Genomic DNA, 19,530 nt, shown 5'->3' with positions numbered 1-19,530 from the left:
GACAAAATGACCTGAATGACCCCCCCCCCAGCATTGAACACACCCAGGTCCCACAACTGCACAACCCCCCCCCCCCCCCCCCAACAAGACCCGGGGGGCAGCAGGTAGAGTTGGATGGCTGTCTGATAGAGCTGGCTGCTCTACGGACTGACGTGAGAGAACTTGAAGTAGCACACATGGCACTGAAGGACGAGGTCAGAAAGCTGAGGTGTGACACAGAGCAGGAAACACAAGCCAGCAGAACAGCCCAACTCAGACCAGGACCACAACCTCAATACCCCAATGGGATAGACAACACAGTACCCACCAACCCAACAGACCCTACCTCTTCCCAACAGCCCTCTTGTCAGCTCCCCCGATAGCCCTCCTGACAACCCCCCCTCCCCCTGTCCACTGAGGACACACAAAAGCCAGAGATTGTGCTCCTCATTGACTCAAATGGCAAATACATTCAAGAGGATAAACTTTTTCCCAAACACAAAGTGGCTAAACTCTGGTGCCCAAACACTAGGCATGCCCTGGAGCTGTTGTCAGAGGACTAACTAGGGTCCTCCAGCCACACCATAATTCACACAGGCACAAATGACCTGAGGGCCAGAAGGAAAGGGTGGCAACAGCACTCAAGGGAGTGATTGAAAAAGCTACTTTCCCCAACAAACAAGTGGTTATTTCCATCCTGCTACCACGAAAATACTTCACTCTGCCACCATACAGCGGGTGATTGCAAGCATTTCGCGAGACTGTTCCTCACAATCTAATGTAAAACAACACTAGACACTGTGGAACACAAAGCTTTTACTATCTCATCCTGGAATATACAAGGTCTGAGGTCATCTGCCTTTGGCCTAAAGAGCAGGAAACTGGACTTCATCAAAGAAATTGGAAATACAGACATTGTTATTCTATAAGAAACCTGGTATAGAGGAGACAGGCCCACTGGTTGCCCTCTAGGTTACAGAGAGCTGGTAGTCCCATCCACCAAATTACCAGGTGTGAAACAGGGAAGAGACTCAGGTGGTATGCTAATTTGGTATAGAGCAGACCTAACCCACTCCATTAAATTTGTCAAAACAGGAACATTTTACATCTGGCTAGAAATGAATAAGGACATTATCTCAACAGAGACAAATGTACAGCTTTTTCATCCTAGAGAGGGAGATCAACAATTTCCAGGCTCAGCGACATGTACTAGTCTGTGGCGACCTAAATGCCAGAACTGGACAAGAAGCCCTCAGCACACAGGGGGACAAACACCTACCTGGAGGTGACAGCATTCCCTCCCCCATATGCCCCCTAGACACAACTACGACAACATAACCACCAGTTCTGTTGGACGCTGGGTATGTACACAGTCAATGGTAGGCTTTGAGGGAACTCCTATGGTAGGTATACCTATAACTCATCTCTTGGCAGTAGTATTGTAGACTGCTTTATCACTGACCTCAACCTAAAGTCTCTTAGAGCGTTCAGGGTCAGTCCACTGACACCGCTATCAGATCACAGCAAAATCACACACTACTTGATCAGAGCTATGCTCAATCCTGAGGCATCAAAGCCAAATTAACTGAATCATATTAAGAAATGCTATTGCTAGAATAAAAATAGTGTGGAAATCTACCAAAAAAACAATTAGGCAACAAAATTCAATCCCTTATAGACAATTTCCTGGACAAAAGGTTTCACTGTAATAGTGAAAGTGTAAACTTGGCAGTAGAAAACCTAAACAGTATATTTGACCTCTAGTCTTCCTTATCAAATCTAAAAATGTCAAGCAGACAACCTAATAAAAGTAACAACCATGACAAATGGTTTGATGAAGAATGCAAAAACCTAAAAGAAATTGAGAAACCTGTCCAACCATAAACATAGAGACCCAGAAAACCTGAGTCTTTGCCTTCATTATTGTGAATCACTAAAACAATACAGAAATACACTACAGAAAAAGAAGGAACAGCATGTCAGAAATCAGCTCAATGTAATTGAAGAATCCATAGAATCTAACCACTTATGGGATCATTGGAAAACTCTAAACAAACAACAACACAAAGAGTTGTCTATCCAAAATGGAGATGTATGGATAAACCACTTCTCCAATCTTTTTGGCCAAAAAACAAGAACAAACAGCCAATACATATATGTGATCAAATACAAATCTTAGAATCAAGGGCTCCCGAGTGGCGCAGCGGTCTAAGGCACTGCAGGCGTCACTACATACACCCTGGTTTGAATCCAGGCTGCATCACAACTGGCCGTGATTGGGAGTCACATAGGGCGGAGCACAATTGGCCCATCACTGTCTGGGTTTGGCCAGTGTAGGCCGCCATTGTAAATAAGAATTTGTTCTCAACTAACTTGTCTAGTTAAATAAAGGTAAAAAACTATTAAAGACTATGAGAACCCACTGGATTCTCCAATTACATTGAATGAACTACAGGACAAAATACAAACCCTCCAACGCAAAAAAGCCTGTGGGGTTGATGGTATCATAAATCAAATGATGAAATATACAGACCACAAATTCCAGCTAGCTATACTTAAACTCTTTAACAACATCCTAATCTATGGTATCTCCCCTCATAATTGGAACCAAGGACTGTTCACCCCAAGAATTTGACCCCAATAACTACTGGGGGATATGCATCATTGTTAATATCCTCTGCATTATCATTAAAAGCAGACTCATACATTTCCTCAGCGAAAACAATGTACTGAGCAAATGTCAAAATGGGTTTTTACCAAATTACCATACGGCAGACCACGTATTCACCCTGTACAACCCAATTTACAAACAAAAACACAAAAACAAAGTTAAAGTCTTGTTGGAAGAAAGTGTTGAGTGTGGAAGAAAGACACTACATTATAAATCCATGTACACAAACAACAAGTGTGTGGTTAAAATTGGCAAAAACACACATTTCTTTCCACAGGGCCGGGGGCTGAAACAGGAATGCAGGTTAAGCCCCATCCTCTTCAACATATACATCAACGAATTGGCGAGGGCACTAAAACAGTATGCAGCACCCATCCTCACACTACTAGAATCTGAAGTCAAATGTCAACTGTTTGCTGATGATCTGGTGCTTCTGTTCCCAACCAAGGACGGCCTACAGCAGCACCTAGATCTCCAGCACAGATTCTGCCAGACCTGGACCCTGACAGTAAATCTCAGTAAGACAAAAATAATTGTGTTCCAAAAAAAGAATAATCAAAAATGTAACCATCTTACATATAAAACCTTATTTGTTCAGTAAAGAAATGTGAATAACTCAAGACGGGTTAATGAGGAGGGAGTGCACATATGATTCACATAACTCTGCAATGTTGGGTTGTATTGGAGAGAGTCTCAGTCTTAAATCATTTTCCACACACAGTCTGTGCCTGTATTTAGTTTTCATGCTCATGAGGGCCGAGGATCTACTCTCACATAGGTACATGGTTGCAAAGAGCATCGGTGTCTTAACAGCGCGATTTGCCAAGGCAGGATACTCTGAGTGCAGCCCAATCCAGAAATCTGGCTGTGGCTTCTGAATAAATTCAATTTTCACAGAACAGCTTGTTGCAATTTCGATGAGGCTCTCTTGTTCAGATATCGGTAAGTGGACTGGAGGCAGGGCATGAGAGGGATAATGAATCCAGTTGTTTGTGTCATCTGTTTTGAGAAAGTACCTGCGTATTTGCGCACCCAACTCACTCAGGTGCTTTGCTATATCACATTTGACATTGTCCATAAGCTTGTGTTCATTTGCACACAAAAACATCATACAATGATGGAAAGACCTCTTGTATTGTCCTTGTTAATGCAGACAGAGAAGAGCTCCAACTTTTTATTCATAGCCTCAATTTTGTATACAGCTGAATACAGTTGTGGAGAGTCCCTGTAATCATAAATTCAGATCATTCAGGTGAAAAAACATTGCCCAGGTAGGCCAGTTGTGTGAAAAACTAATCATCAAGCAAGCGGTCAGACAAGTGAAAATGAAACTTTAAGCTTGTATCTCAATTTTTTTTAAACGTGTCAATACTTTCCCCCTTGATAACCAGCACACTTCTGTATGTTGTAAAAGCGTTACATGGTTTCTGCATAGTGCAGAAAATACACAAGAGTTCAGGGGCCTTGCTTTAACAAAGTTAACCATTTTCATTGTAGTGTCCAAAACGTCTTTCAAGCTGTCAGGCATTCCCTTGGCAGCAAGAGCCTCTCGGTGGATGCTGCAGTGTACCCAAGTGGCGTTGGGAGCAACTGCTTGCACGCGTATTACCTCTCCACTATATCTCCCTGTCATGGCTTTTGCGCCATCAGTACAGATACCAACACATCTTAACCACCAAAGTCCATTTGATGTCACAAAGCTGTCCAGTACTTTAAAAATATCCTCTCCTGTTGTCCTGATTTCCAGAGGTTTGCAGAAGAGGAAGTCTTCCTTAATTGACCCCCCATATACGTAACGGACATATACCAGGAGCTGTGCCAGGCCCGCCACAACTGTTGACTCATCCAGCAGTAACGCACATCATTCACTGGCTTGCATGCAAAGCAGTAATGGTTTCAAAACATCTCCTGTCATGTCACTGAAGCGTCGTGAAACAGTGTTGTTTGATGAAGATATTGTCTGTATAGTTTTTGTTGGCCTTTTCCCCCAGCATTGTCCCAGCCATATGTGCGGCAGCAGGAATAATTAAAAGACCTCCACTATAGCATGGGGCTTGCCTGTCCTAGTCACTCTGTAGCTCACCATATAAGACGCTTCTAGACCCTTCTTAGTAATAGCATCTGTTGCTTGTATACTTACTACTAGAAAGTCATCTTAATTCTCACTCAAAACTATACGTTTTGTTTCTAAATGTCTGAGCAAGAGTGAAGGTTTCATTGTGAGATAGAGTTGTGAGATAGTTATTTTGCACCTATAACACACTGTGGCTGAGGAAAGGCACTACTCCTAATATAAGTGAACCCCAAATCAATGTAGTTCTCATCATATTAGCGCCTCTTCGATGGTTCAACGTCCCTGTCTGTTGTTCGGTGTTTCCCAGGTATGGGGGCAGTAGCTCTTCGGCTGCATCAGATTCACAACTGTCAGTGTCCATGCTAGCTGGGCTAACAACAAATGTAGAATTACTGATGCCAGCATTGGATGTGCTTGTGGAAGCAGAACAACTTGTGTCGTCGACAGCTGCAGGTGTAGTACTTCTGGTAGTAGCAGTAACCAGTAGAGCAGGTATGTGGACACGGGCCTTTTTTGACCATTTAGCAATTTTCGAGCAAACGGAATGAGCAGCAGCTACGTTTGGCTACATTCGGACCGTTAGTGGAATTCCCAAGAGAGAGTACCGGGTAATGTGATTGGATGTAAATAATTTGACTAGGCTACCTGTATTTGACATTGTGTTGTTATTTCACTAAACACTAGATGGTTTCATTTTATTTTTGGCAGTGAAACGGGGCTACTCAGGTGAGAGAAAAAAACCTCACCCATAATGTATAGCCCCGTTTGAAAATATAAATGGACTGCTTGAAATGTGAAGAAAATTATTATTACCGTAATTGCTGGACTATTAAGCGCACCTGAATATAAACCGCACCCACTGAATTATAAAAAAATATGTATTTTGTACATAAATAAGCCGTACATGTCTATAAGCCGCAGGTGCCTACCGGTACATTGAAACAAATTAACTTTACACAGCCTTTAAACGAAACACGGCTTGTATTAAAAATAAATAGGCTTTAACGAAGCACGGCTTGTAACAAAAATTAAAACAGTAGCCTACCAAGCCTCCTCATGTGCACTGAAACCACTGAAGTCATCTCCTTCGGTGTCGGAGTTGAATAGCCTCAGAATTGCTTCATCCGATGTTGGATCGTTTTCATTGTCGCTCTCGTCACTTTCATCCGGAGGCAAATACCCGCTGAGCTCATGCTGCCCCTTCAACACGCAGCAGTCCAGCCTTTCGAAAACCGTTGATGATAGTGGATTTTTTGAAGTAGCGGCTTATAGTCCGGAAATTACGGTATTATTATTATTTTTTTAATTATGTGAATCACAGTTTTGACGTACCCCCGACGGCATTGCACATAGTACCCCAGTTTGGGAATACCTTCCCTAGAGCACACAAAAAACTATACATACCTCGGCCTAAACATCAGCGCCACAGGTAAGCTGTGAACGATCTGAGAAACAAGGCAAGAAGGGCCTTCTATGCCATCAAAAGGAACATAAAATTCTACATACCAATTAGGATCTGGCTAAAAATGCTTGAATCAGTTATAGAACCCATTGCCCTTTATGGTTGTGAGGTCTGGTATCCGCTCACCAACCAAGAATTCACAAAATGGGACAAACACCAAATTGAGACTGCATGCAGAATTCTGCAAAAAATATCCTGCATGTACAACGTAAAACACCAAATAATGCATACAGAACAGAATTAGGCCGAAACCCGCATATTATCAAAATCCAGAAAAGAGACGTTAAATTCTACAACCATCTAAATGGAAGTGATTCCCAAAACTTCCATAACAAAGCCATCACCTACAGAGAAACTAACCTGGAGAAGAGCCCCCTAAGCAAGCTGGTCCTGGGGCTCTGTTCACAAACACAAACAGACCCCACAGAGCCCCAGAACAGAAACACAATTAGACCCAACCAAATCATGAGAAAACAAAAATATATTTGCGTGACACATTGGAAAGAATTTACAAAAAAACAGAGAACTAGAATGCTTTTTGTCCCTAAACAGAGTGTACACAGTGGCAGAATACCTGACAGACCTGTCTCTCAAGAGAAGACAAGCTATGTGTACACTGCCCATAAAATGTTGTAACTTCCTAACCTCCTGCCAAATGTATGGCCATATTCGAGACACATATTTCCCCACAAAGAATTCAAAAACAAATAAAATTTTCCTGAACAGGAAAAAAAGGGGAAATTGGTTAAACAAACAGGTATAATTGTGCTTTCCTCTGAATCCCTCAATCTACCTCTCTCTGTCCCTCCTCATCCCCCTCTCCCCTACTCACTATTTCTTCATCATCCAAATCTCTCCACATCACCCCTCTTCCCTCTGTATCCCTCCCTACAGACTCCACCACCTCATCCTCTTGCCCTTTCTAACTGTTTTCCTGTGTGTTTGACCTGGTGGCCACGGTGGCCTTGATGTCAGCCCCCTCAAAGAGAAGAGGAGAGGCAGTCGAACAGAGGGCCAATTTACACATTATTACCACTAGGTTTAAGGAGCGGAGAAAGAGGAGGACAAAATTAGGAGATAATGGATGCTGTTTGTGCAGAGGTGGGCAGGCACCCCGTCACCTTTTCTGTCCCTTTACAAGGTTATCTGTCAGAGAGATAACGAGAGGCGAGACGGTGGCTTTGCTACTGGCTCTGCTCTCTGGCTGGCGCCTAATTAATCATTAATTGTAATATGGCCACTCACTTCTCATGTAGAGCAGGCCACACTGAGGTGGTGTCAGGGTGTATGTGTCAAGGACTCTTCCTGTGTGTTCATACCCACACAGCCATAGCTGCGCTGGCCTCCCTTGTGGTTTATCACCACCACCACAGGTGTTGCTGAGATAGAGACAGAGAGAGAGAGAGAGATTCAATGAATAGGAATATATAGTCTGAAGTTTACATACACCGTAGCCAAATACATTTAAACTCCGTTTTTCACAATTCCTGACATTTAATCCTAGTAAATATTCTCTGTCTTCGGTAAATTAGGATCACCACTTTATTTTAAGAATGTGAAATGTCAGAATAATAGTAGAGAGAAGGATTTATTTCAGATTATATTTCTTTCAGAAGTTTACATACAATCAATTAGTATTTGGTAGCAGTGCCTTTAAATAGCTTAACTTGGGTCAAATGTTTCGGCTAGCCTTCCACAAGCTTCCCACAATAAGTTGGGAGAATTTTGTCCCATTCCTCCTGACAGAGCCGATGTAACTGGGTCAGGTTTGTAGGCCTCCTTGCTCGCACATACTTTTTCAGTTCTGCCCACAAATTTTCTATGGGATTGAGGTCAGGGAGTTGTGATGGCCACTCTAATACCTTGACTTTGTTGTCCTTGTAAGCCATTTTGCCACAACTTTGGAAGTATGCTTGGGGTCATTGTCCATTTGATAGACCCATTTGCGACCAAGCTTTAACTGACTGATGTCTTGAGATGTTGTTTCAATATTTCCACATAATGTTCCTACCTCATGATGCCATCTATTTTTTGAAGTGCACCAGTTCCTCCTGCAGCAAAGCACCCCCACAACATGATGCTGCCACCCCCGTGCTTCACGGTTGGGATGGTGTACTTCGGCTTGCAAGCCTCCCCCTTTTTCCTCCAAACATAACAATGGTCATTATGGCCAAACTGTTCTATTTTTGTTTCATCAGACCAGAGGACATTTCTCCAAAAAGTTTGATCTTTGTCGCCATGCGCAGTTGCAAACCGTTGTCTGGCTTCTTTAGGGCAGTTTTGGAGCAGTGGATTCTTCCTTGCTGAGCAGGCTTTCAGGTAATGTTGATATAGGACTCGTTTTACTGTGGATATAGATACGTTTGTGTCTGTTTCCTCCAGCATCTTCACAAGGTCCTTTGCTGTTGTTCTGCGATTGATTTGCACTTTTCGCTCCATGGTACGTTCATCTCTAGGAGACAGAACGAGTCTCCATTCTGAGCGGTATGATGGCTGTATGGTCCCATGGTGTTTATACTTGCGTACTATTGTTTGTACAGATGAACGTGGTACCTTCAGGCATTTGGAAATTGCTCCAAACTTGTGGAGGTCTACAATTTTTTCACTGAGGTCTTGGCTGATTTATTTTGATTTTCCCATGCAAAGAGGCACTGAGTTTGGATGTAGGCCTCGACAAGTACACCTCCAATTGATTCAAATGATATCAATTAGCCTATCAGAAGCTTCTAAAGCCATGACATAATTTTCTGGAATTTTCCAAGCTGTTTAAAGGCACAGTAAACTTAGTGTATGTAAACTTCTGACACACTGGAATTGTGATACAGTGAATTATAAGTGAAATAATCTGTCTGTAAACAATTGTTGGAAAAATTGCTTGTGTCATGCACAAATGAGATGTCCTAACCGACTTGCCAAAACAATAGTTTGGAAACAAGAAATGTGTGGAGTGGTTGAAAAACTAGTTTTAATGACTCCAACCTAAGTGTACGCAAACTTCTGACTTCAACTGTATTTTACTTTATAAGGACTGAATGCTAAATTAAGGCTACCAAGCTTGCTAGGACAAAGAGATACAACTTCAATTAGCACTGACATGTGAAGTGTGAGGTTTCAAAGCCCTTGAGCCCAACAATGGCAGGAGAATCACATGCACAGGGCTTTGAAGCCGCCTCCCGCTGTTCAGAGTTCCCGATGTTCAGAGTTCATTAAAATACACCATCTATATGTAAAAAATGATAAGGCAAGAAAAGAGGACAAAATGAAGCTCCTTATGGAAAATCAAGAGACACTTTTTGCTGACTGTTATAAAAATGGGAACGTAAGCAACTAAATCTTGCACACAATCCATCCCCTGGCATGGCACAGTGCTATATTAACACACAACCCCTCTGTTAAGACGGGTGGGTGGAAACTCAGGATATTAGACATTGAGGAGGAGTCAGCAAATGCGAACGTGTACAAATCTGGAACAGTAATGGTAGAGAGAAACCCCAAACAGTTTAAACTGGACTTTCAGATTATCAAAGAGATAAGCTCTTTCTTGAGAAAGATACCCCCACACCGAGCATGTCAGACCAGACCTCTTTATTAAACAACCCCACAGACGAGCAACCCCAAGCGTAAAGTCAACTTCCCAGCACAGAGTACTACTCCCTCATGGAAATGAAGGATAAATTCACACAGCTGGATGTAAATCAGGTGGAACAGGAGGTGAACACAGCAACACCCTCCATAGGAAACCGCCCAAGCCACTACAAATTCTCCTTCACAGAAATCAGATTTTCTTTTTTTTTTAGCAGATTTTTTAGCTGATTTTCTGATAGAGCTGCAAAATCTGGACCCCTACAAATCAGCCGGGCTAGACAATCTGGCCCCTCTCTTTCTAAAATTATCTCCCGAAATTGTTGCAACCCCTATTACTAGCCTGTTCAAACTCTCTTACATATCGTTGGAGATTCCCAAAGACTGGAAATCTGCCGCGGTCATCCCCCTCTTCAAAGGGAGTGACTCTCTAGACCCAAACTGCTACAGACCTATATATATCCTACCCTGTCTTTCTAAGGTCCTAAATGGTATCATAACCGCCATCGACAAGAGACATTAATGTGCAGCCATATTCATCGACCTGGCCAAGGCTTTCGACTCTGTCAATCACCACATTCTTATTGGCAGACTCGACAGTGTTGGTTTCTCAAATGATTGCCTCGCCTGGTTTACCAACTACTTCTCTGATAGAGTTCAGTGTGTCAAATCGGGGGGCCTGTTGTCCGGACCTTTGGCAGGGTTCAATTCTCGGGCCGACTCTCTTCTCTGTATACATCTTGCTGCTGGTGATCTCTGATCCACCTCTACGCAGACGACACCATTCTGTTTAATCTGGCCAGTCTTTGGACACTGTGTTAACTAACCTCCAGACGAGCTTCAATGCCATACAACTCTTCTTCCGTGGCCTCCAACTGCTCTTAAATGCAAGTAAAACTAAATGCATGCTATTCAATCGAACACTGCCCGCACCTGCCCGCCCATCGAGCATCACTACTCTGGACGGCTCTGACTTAGAATACGTGGATAACTACAAATACCTAGGTGTCTGGTAGACTATAAATTCTCCTTCTAGACTCACATTAAACATCTCCAATCCAAAATTAAATCTAGAATCGATTTCCTATTTCGCAACAAAAACTGACCATCCTACCGATCCTTGACTTCGGCGATGTAATCTATGAAATAGCCTCCAACACTCTACTCAACAAATTGGATGCAGTCTATCACAGTGCCATGCATTTTGTCATCAAAGCCCCACACACTACCCACCACTGCGACTTGTACGCTCTCGTTGGTTGGCCCTCGCTTCGTACTCGTCGCCAAACCCACTGGCTACAGGTCATCTGCAAGTCTCTGCTAGGTAAAGCCCCGCCTTATCTCAGCTCACTGGTCACCATAGCAGCACCCACTCGTAGCACGTGCTCCAGCAGGCATATCTCACTGGTCACCCCCAAAGCCAATTCCTCCTTTAGTCACCTTTCCTTCCAGTTCTCTGCTGCCAATGACTCTTATCTCCCTCAGTAGCTTTAAGCACCAGCTGTCAGAGCAGTTCACAGGTCACTGCACCTGTATGTAGCCCATCTGTAAACAGCCCATCTATCTACCTCATCCCCATACTGTATTTATTTATTCATCTTGCTCCTTTGCATCCCAGTATGTCTACTTGCACATTTATTTTCTGCACATCTACCAGTCCAGTGTTTAATTGCTATATTGAAATTACTTTGCCACCATGGCCTTTTTATTGCCAAACACAGATTGTACTCCTTATGGACTCAAACGGAAAATATATACAAGAAAATAAACTTTTCCCAAACACAGTGTCTAAACTCTGATGTCCAAACACCCAGCGCACCCTAGACCTTCTGTCTGAGGACCAACTAGGGTCACCCAGCCACATAATAATTCACACTGGCACAAACGACCTGGGAGCACAGCAGGAAATGGTGGCCACAGCACTCAAGGGAGTGATTGAAAAAGCTTCTTCTACTTTCCCCAATGCACAAGTGGTTATCTCCACCTTGCTACTACGAAAAGACTCCCACCCTGCTACCATACAGCGGAAAAATACAAGTATTGCCCGTGACTGGCCTGAAAAAAACAAATGTTTACCTGTCCATCCTGGACTTGAACAGCCTTTTTGACCAGGTCCACCCATGCAAGTCAGCAGTGCCCACCTTCGCCCGCACCCTAAAGGACATCACCTTGAAACGCTGCCCCAACAAATCACACAGAAGCAACGGATCAATAGACACCCCGTCCACACCAGCACAACACTCTCCCAGACCTACGGGACCCCCCCCCCCCCCCAGCACCACATCCCCCACCCAAACCAGTCAACACCCTCCCAAGTCAACCGTGCCCACACCCCATTTAGGCCCCCCCAGATCAGACCTATGCCCCTCCTGCCCACCCCATGACCCTCACTCCCACAAAGTGGGCCTCAACATGGAAGTCACACAAACACCCGGGCCGTGAGCAGGCAAACAGGCCCGACCCCCACTCTTACACAAGCCCAATCCAATGGCATGTAGCAGATGCTCAGCAGGCTCTGCTTACACTTACTGGCCTGAGTCCAAACCACACTGTAATAGTCATATGTGTAAACATACTGAATTATAATTGGATGCATTTTACTGCTATATCATACTGCGCTATGATTGGTTAAGACCACCCAGGTGGTGAGGTCATCTTCGGTTGTTCATGGTATGAGACATGTGAACATGCCAGTTATAGCTAGCTAATAAAGGGCTATGTTTTGAAATATCCTGTCAGTACTGCAATTTAATATTTTGTACAAATCATGCAAAACAAGACACACACAGCCAAAAACATTGGACACTTTATGGAACACAAAGCCTTCACCATCTCATCCTGGAATATCCAAGGCCTTTGGCCTAAAAAGTAGGAACCTGGAATTCGCCAAATAATTCAGAAATACAGACATTTTCATCCTACAAGAAACATGATATAGAGGAGACGGACCCACTGGTTGCCCTCCAGTTTTCAGAGAGCTGGTAGTCCCATCCACCAAACTACCAAGTGTGGAACAGGGAAGGGACTCAGGGGGTATGCTAATTTGGTATAGCGCAGACCAAACTCACTCTATTAAATTAATCAAAACAGGAACATTTTACATTTGGCAAGAAATTAAAATGGAAATTATCAGAGAAAAATGTTATCCTGTGTGCTACCTATACCTCCACACTAGAATCCCAATACTTTAAAGAAGACAGCTTCTCCATCCTGGATGGGGAAATCAATCATTCCCACAAGTAATTTTTCCAACAATTGTTTACATGCAGATTATTTCAGTTATTATTCAATGTATCACAATTCCAGTGGATCAGAAGTTTACTTACATGACTTTAGAAGCTTCTGATAGGCTAATTGACATCATTTGAGTCAATTGGAGGTGTACCTGTGGATGTATGTCACGCCCTGACCTTAGAGATAATTTTTATGTCTCTATTTTGGTTTGGTCAGGGCGTGAGTTGGGGTGGGCACTCTGTTTTGTGATCTATGTTTTCTATTTCTTTGTGGTTGGCCGGGTATGGTTCTCAATCAGGGACAGCTGTCTATCGTTGTCTCTGATTGGGAACCATACTTAGGTACCCTTTTTCCCACCTGTGTTTGTGGGAGGTTGTATCTGTTTAGAGGACTTTGCTTTTGAGCTTCACGGTTTGTTTTTGAAGTGTTTTGTGTTTTGTTTGGCGTCATTTTGAGTAGAATAAGGGAAATGTACACTCACCACGCTGCACCTTGGTCCTCTCCTTCCAACAGCCGTGACAATGTAGGCCTACCTTCAAACTCAGTGCCTCTTTGCTTGACATCATGGGAAAATCTAAAGAAATCAGCCAAGACCTCAGAAAAAAATGGTAAACCTCCACAAATCTGGTTCATCCTTGGAAGCAATTTCCAAGTGCCTGAAGGTACCACGTTCATTTGTACAAACAAAAGTACTCAAGTATAAACACCATGGAACTACGCAGCCGTCATACCGCTCAGGAAGGAGACGCGTTCTGACGGAGTGCAAATCAATCCCAGAACAACAGCAAAGGACCTTCGGAAGATGCTGGAAACGGGTACAAAAGTATCTATATCCACAGTAAAACGAGTCCTATATCAGCATAACCTGAAAGGCCGCTCAGCAAGAAAGAAGCCACTGCTCCAAAACAGTCATAAAAAGCCAGACTATGGTTCGCAACTGCACATGGGAACAAAGATTGTACTTTTTGGAGAAATGTCCTCTGGTCTGATGAAACAAAAATAGAACTGTTTGGCCATAATGACCATCGTTATGTTTGGAGGAAAAAGGGGGAGGCTTGCAAGCCGAAGATCACCATCCCAACCGTGTGGCAGCATCATATTGTGGGGGTGCTTTGCTGCAGGAGGAACTGGTGCACTTCACAAAATAGATGGCTTCATGGGGAAGGAAAATTACGTGGATATATTGAAGCACTTGGTCGCAAATGGGTCTTCCAAATAGACAATGACCCCAAGCAAATTCCAAAGTTGTGGCAAAATGGCTTAAGGACAACAAAGTCGAGGTATTGGAGTGGCCATCACAAAGCCCTGACCTCAATCCTATAGAAAATGTGTGGGCAGAACTGAAAAAGCGTGTACGAGCAAGGAGGCGTACAAACCTGACTCAGTTACACCAGCTCTGTCAGGAGGGATGGGCCAAAATTCACCCAAATTAGTGTGGGAAGCTTGTGGAAGGCTACTCGAAATGTTTGACCCAAGTTAAACAATTTAAAGGCAAAGCTACCAATTACTAATTGAGTGTATGTTAAATGTATTTGGCTAAGGTGTATGTAAACTTCTGACTTCAACTGTACATAACTCACCTCCGTGAGTGTAATGTTTACTGTTCATTTTTTTTTTGTCATCTACTTCATTTGCTTGGGCAATGTTAACATACGTTTCCCATGCCAATAAAGCCCTTGAATTGAATTTCATTTAAGAGAGAGACAGACAGACAGACAGACAGACAGACACAGAGAGATGGTAATTAATTTATTCAAATAGTGACTACTACCATGAAGCCTTAATAGCGACTCCAAAACATGTGAGCCCAAACACAGCATTCTTCCTTCCTTTTTTTCCTTTCTTCCTTTCTTCCTTCTTTCCTATCTTTCTTCGTTACCATCATCTGGTCACAGAACTTGTCATTGAAGGAGTTGGAGAAGAGGCGTGTGACAGAGGTGAGGCGGTTGACCATGTAGTCCTCCAGCATCATCAACAGATGGGTATGGATCTGGTCCACCTCGATGGTAACCCCTTCCAGGAGACAGAACACAGGTAACCACATTTCCATAATCATTTTTCAATTCAGGACATTTTCATCACCATGAATCATGGTTTATTCTCACCAACTTAGTTTCCTCTCAACCCAAGAGCCCAGTAAAACAGGTCTGGTTTATCAGGTGCCTCAGAGAAAAGCTACAGCAAGAAGGCCAGGGCCAGTAATGTACGCACACACGGATGATGCATGGCAGACACATTCATTTTCCACTCTTTGCTCAGAACAATCACTCCATCCTGTATCGACCCCTCCCTGGCACACTCATTAGTGTTAGGCCAGGGAAGACAGGATGAGAGAAGGATTGGAGAAAATGAGAGCAGGAGAGAAGAGGATGGAGGGAGAATGGATGGATGGAGAGGTGAAGGTGTGGATAGGTAGATTGAGGGTAGAAAGGATGAAAGTCAGTGTTGCCTTGAGGAAGAGAGACAAATGTAGAAGACTTACAAGATCATTGATTAGATAGAATGGAGGGAAGGAGGAATGAGAGAGGGATGGGGTGGCGGGATAGAGGGATGAGATAGAGGGATGAAGGGAAGATATGGAGGGATAGAGAAAAGGTGTGAAACGAGAGTAAGCGATGAAGGAAGACAAATAGGAAAGGGATAAAGAAAGGAGGTGGAGGAGGATAAAAGAGAAGAGAAGAAAGGAAGAAAAAGGTCTGTGTTAAATACCAACCTTCACCATACAGGCCTCTCCTGCCTCATGTTACATTTCACATTTTTAAATGTAACCTTTATTTAACTAGGCAAGTCAGTTAAGAACAAATTCTTATTTACAATGACGGCCTGCCCCAGCCCAACCTGGACGACGCTGGGCCAATTGTGCGCCGCCCTATGGGACTCCCAATCACAACCAGATGTGATGCAGCCTGGATACAGGCCTCTCATACAGGCCTCTCATAGGCCTCTCCTGTCTCATACAGCCCTCTCTTTCCTCATACTCTCCTATATCCTGGAGGTGAAAATTGGTGGAGTTGAGGGCTTGGAACAGGGCAGCAATGATCTTCTTTCTGGACGAGGCAGGCTTTAATAGCAGGGCAGTGTCCTTAGCCTCACACAACTTCAACAGCTGGAGCAACAGCAAGAGCTGGAATCAATACGGATCAATGGAGGATCAAAATACAGAGCCAACTTACTAAAGTTCCCCTAATACACTGAACTCATTAGGGGAACATATTTTAAATAAATATAGACTAGACCACTTTGAAGGTATGAAAACAAAACCTTTGAAAAAACATTTGACTTTGTTATAAACTTTGCAAATAAGTCTGTTGCCATGGCTTGGCCTGTGACCTGAACCCATGGCCTCTCACCTCTGTGTAAATGACCTTATGCTCCATGACGTTGAGGTCCATGGTGAAGAGGCGTGGCTGCAGGGGTGTGCATAAGGTGTAGCCCTCCATCAGGGCATTGGCCGCCTGGTGGCTAGGCAGGTGCTTCTTAAAGAGGATCAACACAAGGTTAGGCTGTGGAGCGTGTTTTATTGTATGGCCAGATGGTAATGCTCACTAAGAACTTCATTCCAATATCTGTAGCATGTGCAGAGCAAAGACCATATCTAACACTGCCTCATTCCATTTCTATGTGCAACAACTTCCTGGTACGGCGTCTCAGACCCACGTCTTTGTGTGGCCCCATGATGACGGTGACAATCTTCCCGGTGACCTGGGCCAGCACCTACAGGGAGTGTAGGCCTGCTTCCTGACCGGGGAGTTGGGGAAGGTGACCTCTCTCACCAGGTCATGGGTGACCATGTGGAAGGACTTGTCCTGAGCAGCCAGCAGCTCCTCTGTCTTCTCCTCATCCTTCAGAGGGGTGGCTCAACGCACCAGGAGGCTGCTCCAGTGGTCTTTGCCATGGCTACTGCACCGTCAGATACCTGGAGGTAAAAGTTTAATAATAACTTCATATTTCACTATTGTTTTCACCCCACCGTGATACCCGACAGAAAAGTCCATAGGGGGCAGGGGCCGTCTTGCCATAGGAAATAACATTTCTTAATTTTATTGTTTCAACCCTGTATAGTCAAGTATATGTGTCAACACAAACCAAACAGCTACTGTTACCACAGATAACCGTACCTCTCAAGTGAGGTTCATCATGATGAAGAGCAGAGCCTTAAGGAAGGTGAGATGGTTCTGCAGGACCCAGATGACAGGTAGTCTCTACATCAGGAACTTAATGGACACCACCCCTCCCAGCTTGGCACGCCAGGTCTGCTCATAGCAGCTCACACACAGACGCTCCACGACATAGGAGACAGAGGCAGCTGGCATGCCTGGGGAGGGAGACGAGGAATGAAGGGGGGAGGGGGTGAGGGATGAAGGGGGGAGAGGAGGGAGATGAGGAATGAAGGTGGGAGAGGAATGAAGGTGGGAGGAGGGAAATGAGGAATGAAGGGGGAGAGGAGGGAAATGAAGAATGAAGTTGGGAGAGGAGAGAGATGAGGAATGAAGGGGGAGAGGGGGAGATGAGGAATGAAGGTGGGAGGAGGGAAATGAGGAATGAAGAGGGAGAGGATGGACATGAGGAATGAAGGGAGAGAGGATGGACATGAGGAATGAAGGGGAGAGGATGGACATGAGGAATTAAGGGGAGAGGAGGGAAATGAGGAATGAAGGTGGGAGAGGAGAGATGAGGAATGAAGTTGGGAGAGGAGAGAGATGAGGAATGAAGTTGGGAGAGGAGAGAGATGAGGAATGAAGTTGGGAGAGGAGAGAGATGAGGAATGAAGGGGAGATGAGGAATGAAAGGGGGAGAGGGGAGAGAGATGAGGAATGAAGGGGGGAGAGGAGGGAGATGAGGAATGAAGGTGGGAGAGGAGAGAGATGAGGAATGAAGGGGGAGAGGAGGAGATGAGGAATGAAGGGGAGAGGAGGAGATGAGGAATGAAGGGGGAGAGGAGGAGATGAGGAATGAAGAGGGAGAGGATGGACATGAGGAATGAAGGGGAGAGGAGGGACATGAGGAATGAAGGGGGAGAGGAGGGAAATGAGGAATGAAGGTGGGAGAGGAGAGAGATGAGGAATGAAGGGGGAGAGGAGGGAGATGAGGAATGAAGGTGGGAGGAGGGAAATGAGGAATGAAGGGGAGAGGAGGGAGATGAGGAATGAAGAGGGAGAGGAGAGAGATGAGGAATGAAGGGGAGAGGAGGGAAATGAGGAATGAAGAGGGAGAGGAGGGAAATGAGGAATGAAGGGGGAGATGAGGAATGAAAGGGGGGAGAGGAGAGATGAGGAATGAAGGGGGAGAGGAGGGAGATGAGGAATGAAGGTGGGAGAGGAGAGAGATGAGGAATGAAGGGGGAGAGGAGGGAGATGAGGAATGAAGGGGAGAGGAGGGAGATGAGGAATGAAGGGGAGAGGAGGGAGATGAAGAATGAAGGGAGAGGAGAGAGATGAGGAATGAAGTTGGGAGAGGAGAGAGATGAGGAATGAAGTTGGGAGAGGAGAGAGATGAGGAATGAAGGGGAGATGAGGAATGAAAGGGGGGGAGAGGAGAGAGATGAGGAATGAAGGGGGAGAGGAGGAGATGAGGAATGAAGGTGGGAGAGGAGAGAGATGAGGAATGAAGGGGGAGAGGAGGGAGATGAGGAATGAAGGGGGAGAGGAGGGAGATGAGGAATGAAGGGGGAGAGGAGGGAGATGAGGAATGAAGAGGGAGAGGATGGACATGAGGAATGAAGGGGGAGAGGAGGGACATGAGGAATGAAGGGGGAGAGGAGGGAAATGAGGAATGAAGGTGGGAGAGGAGAGAGATGAGGAATGAAGGGGAGAGGAGGGAGATGAGGAATGAAGGTGGGAGGAGGAGAAATGAGGAATGAAGGGGAGAGGAGGGAGATGAGGAATGAAGAGGGAGAGGAGAGAGATGAGGAATGAAGGGGAGAGGAGGGAAATGAGGAATGAAGGGGAGAGGAGGGAAATGAGGAATGAAGGGGAGATGAGGAATGAAAGGGGGAGAGGAGAGAGATGAGGAATGAAGGGGAGAGGAGGGAGATGAGGAATGAAGGTGGGAGAGGAGAGAGATGAGGAATGAAGGGGAGAGGAGGGAGATGAGGAATGAAGGGGAGAGGAGGGAGATGAGGAATGAAGGGGGAGAGGAGGGAGATGAGGAATGAAGAGGGAGAGGATGGACATGAGGAATGAAGGGGAGAGGAGGGACATGAGGAATGAAGGGGAGAGGAGGGAAATGAGGAATGAAGGTGGGAGAGGAGAGAGATGAGGAATGAAGGGGGAGAGGAGGGAGATGAGGAATGAAGGTGGGAGGAGGGAAATGAGGAATGAAGGGGGAGGAGGGAGATGAGGGAATGAAGAGGGAGAGGAGAGATGAGGAATGAAGGGGAGAGGAGAAATGGGAATGAAGAGGGAGAGGAGGGGAGGAATGAAGGGGGAGAGGAGGGAAATGAGGAATGAAGGGGAGAGGAGAGAGATGAGGAATGAAGGGGAGAGGAGGGAAATGAGGAATGAAGGGGAGAGGAGGGAGATGAGGAAT

General features: G+C 44.9%; 1 pseudogene; it reads right to left on the bottom strand.

The window, feature by feature from the left end:
- LOC115113820 (transformation/transcription domain-associated protein-like) overlaps positions 1 to 19,530 on the bottom strand; it is a 170,218-nt pseudogene that overhangs the window by 102,068 nt on the left and 48,620 nt on the right.

The sequence above is a fragment of the Oncorhynchus nerka genome, linkage group LG28 (assembly GCF_034236695.1).
Source record: "Oncorhynchus nerka isolate Pitt River linkage group LG28, Oner_Uvic_2.0, whole genome shotgun sequence".
Lineage (NCBI taxonomy): Eukaryota > Metazoa > Chordata > Actinopteri > Salmoniformes > Salmonidae > Oncorhynchus > Oncorhynchus nerka.
The sequence above is the reverse complement of the archived record's forward strand: the minus strand, read 5'-3'. Positions and strand labels throughout refer to the sequence as shown.